The sequence below is a fragment of the Anopheles ziemanni genome (genome assembly GCF_943734765.1).
Source record: "Anopheles ziemanni chromosome X unlocalized genomic scaffold, idAnoZiCoDA_A2_x.2 X_unloc_81, whole genome shotgun sequence".
Taxonomy (NCBI): Eukaryota; Metazoa; Arthropoda; class Insecta; order Diptera; family Culicidae; genus Anopheles; species Anopheles ziemanni.
The window spans coordinates 1-3,167 of NW_026689852.1; the positions used below are offsets into that span (position 1 = coordinate 1).

At 48.7% G+C, this 3,167-nt stretch overlaps 1 non-coding gene across 1 annotated transcript; it reads right to left on the reverse strand.

The window, feature by feature from the left end:
- Positions 1 to 784: 784 nt before the first annotated feature.
- On the reverse strand, positions 785 to 939 carry LOC131292648 (5.8S ribosomal RNA). The gene has a single exon (XR_009190264.1). It is a non-coding gene; the product is annotated as a 5.8S ribosomal RNA (ribosomal RNA).
- Positions 940 to 3,167: the final 2,228 nt, after the last annotated feature.

Consider the following 3,167-nt stretch of genomic DNA (forward strand, 5'->3'; position numbering starts at 1 on the left):
ATCAAGCAACACGACTCCATGGCACGCTCGGTCCATCATCCAACGGGCGCTGTTCTACGGGCCTATCACCCTCTATGGGTTCTGAGCCACATTCAAGTTGGACTTGAAAAGCGCTAAGATGACGGATAGTGAGACGCACCAGTACACGGAATCGGATAGACGGACAGGCCGCCACCCCTACGTGCTGAGCTTCTCCCGTTTCGCTCGCAGCTACTCAGGGAATCCCGGTTGGTTTCTTTTCCTCCCCTTATTAATATGCTTAAATTCAGGGGGTTGTCACACATGAACTGAGGCTTATGTACCTTGCGGTTGTTATCGTCACATCTGGCTTGCGACTACTTTGTTTCAATGTCCAATATGTACCGTTGGACTCGGTTAACGGGCTGTTAGCCCGCGTGTGGTTTAACTCACTGATACCTTCCTTTGCCCATACGCTAGTTTGTTTGTGTTCCTTTGGTCAACTTCCATACTTGAATCATTTGTGCTATTCGCTGCTGCTTCGACGCTACTTTGACATCTTCGCTTCTATTTAAATAAATAAATAAGCTGAAGCTAGACATCAGTAAACACCACCACAGACACCACAAGCACGCCTTCTCCTCGTACTTCCGCCTCACGCGGGAACACGGACGCTCTAAATACTTCGAATTCCAATGCCAGTATATTGTAAACCACGGGTTCTTTAATGCTAGCGGGTCGTCGCGACCCTAGTTAACATCATGGTGCACGTCTCGTGACGGGTGTCACGGCGTAGTTAAATGTATGCGATACATTTCTCAAATATAAGCGCTCAGTCATCTGTACATCATGGTAGGTTCCCACGACGTGCAATATGCGTTCAACTTATCAATGTTCATGTGTCCTGCAGTTCACATTATGACGCGCAGTTAGCTGCGGTCTTCATCGATCCATGAGCCGAGTGATCCACTGCCGAGGGTGACTAACTTGCGTAAGCCGCCGCTGTGCGCGTATACCCGTTCCCCGTAGGGAGGAGCAAGCCGCCGCTTAGAGACGAAGCATAAAGTGTCCTCATTCCACATAGGGCAAGCTGGATGAATCCATTTTACCCAGGACGGCCGAAGCGGCGTGGACCAGGGGAGAACTGAACCTTATACTTCACACCACAGTAAGTCTACGTGTCCTCTTCCACATAGGGCAAGCTAGAACTAACTATCTTACCCAGGACTGCCGAAGCAGCGTGGACCAGGGGAGGAACACACTTTTCATGGAAACGTAAGGCATCCATGACTGCCATAACGTAAGCCGCCGCTGTGCGCGTATACCCGTTCCCCGTAGGGAGGAGCAAGCCGCCGCTTAGAGACGAAGCATAAAGTGTCCTCATTCCACATAGGGCAAGCTGGATGAATCCATTTTACCCAGGACGGCCGAAGCGGCGTGGACCAGGGGAGAACTGAACTTTATACTTCACACCACAGTAAGTCTACGTGTCCTCTTCCACATAGGGCAAGCTAGAACTAACTATCTTACCCAGGACTGCCGAAGCAGCGTGGACCAGGGGAGGAACACACTTTTCATAGAAACGTAAGGCATCCATGACTGCCATAGTGCGTAAGCCGCCGCTGTGCGCGTAAACCCGTTCCCCGTAGGGAGGAGTCAAGCCGCCGCTTAGAGACGAAGTATGAAGTGTCCTCTTCCACATAGGGCAAGCTAGAATGAACTATCTTACCCAGGACCGCCGAAGCAGCGTGGACCAGGGGAGAACTGAACTTTATACTTCACACCACAGTATTGAGTAATGTGCCCTCTTCCACATAGGGCAAGCTGGAATGTTCCATTTTACCCAGGACGGCCGAAGCGGCGTGGACCAGTGGAGGACTACACAATCATGAGGTTTGATATCGACTTGTGTGTTTCAATAGGATACCGATGGTATGGTTTGAACCGATTTGATTTAGCCATTCTGAAGTCATCACTTGGTTGAAGCGCTGAACTAGGGAGGCATCGTTTACATATATATTGGTTTTCGCATGCTCTACTAGGTTAATGTCATGAGGTTGGCTATCGAGCATGCCCAAGTGATGACTTGATTGTGTGCTTGCTTGAATTCTTCACATTTCATACCATCGGTTAGTTGTCGAATCATTCCTCGATCATAACCTTCGTTCTTGGTTCATGTATGCTCTCTTCCACATAGGGCAAGCTAGAATTAACTATCTTACCCAGGACCGCCGAAGCAGCGTGGACCAGGGGAGAACTATACTTTGTCTTGTATGCCCTCTTCCACATAGGGCAAGCTAGAATTAACTATCTTACCCAGGACCGCCGAAGCAGCGTGGACCAGTGGAGGACTATACTTTGTTCATTACACCACAGTATTAAGTATGGTGTCCTCTTCCACATAGGGCAAGCTAGAACTAACTATCTTACCCAGGACCGCCGAAGCAGTGTGGACCAGGGGAGGACTATACTTTATACTTCACACACTAGCCATATTGAAGTCATCACTTGGTTGAAGCACTGAACTAGGGCGAGTCTATCGTTTACTTTGCATTGGGATAATACGCTGCATGCTCTCTTAGGTTAATGTCATGTGGTTGGCTATAGAGCATGCCCAAGTGATGACTTTGTTTAAAGCTCAACAGGTAGAGTATTATGTCCTCTTCCACATAGGGCAAGCTAGAATTAACTATCTTACCCAGGACCGCCGGAGCAGCGTGGACCAGGGGAGAACTATACTTTGTCTTGTATGCCCTCTTCCACATAGGGCAAGCTAGAATTAACTATCTTACCCAGGACCGCCGAAGCAGCGTGGACCAGGGGAGAACTATACTTTGTCTTGTATGCCCTCTTCCACATAGGGCAAGCTAGAATTAACTATCTTACCCAGGACCGCCGAAGCAGTGTGGACCAGGGGAGGACTATACTTTATACTTCACACACTAGCCATATTGAAGTCATCACTTGGTTGAAGCACTGAACTAGGGCGAGTCTATCGTTTACTTTGCATTGGGATAATACGCTGCATGCTCTCTTAGGTTAATGTCATGTGGTTGGCTATAGAGCATGCCCAAGTGATGACTTTGTTTAAAGCTCAACAGGTAGAGTATTATGTCCTCTTCCACATAGGGCAAGCTAGAATTAACTATCTTACCCAGGACCGCCGGAGCAGCGTGGACCAGGGGAGAACTATACTTTGTCTTGTATGC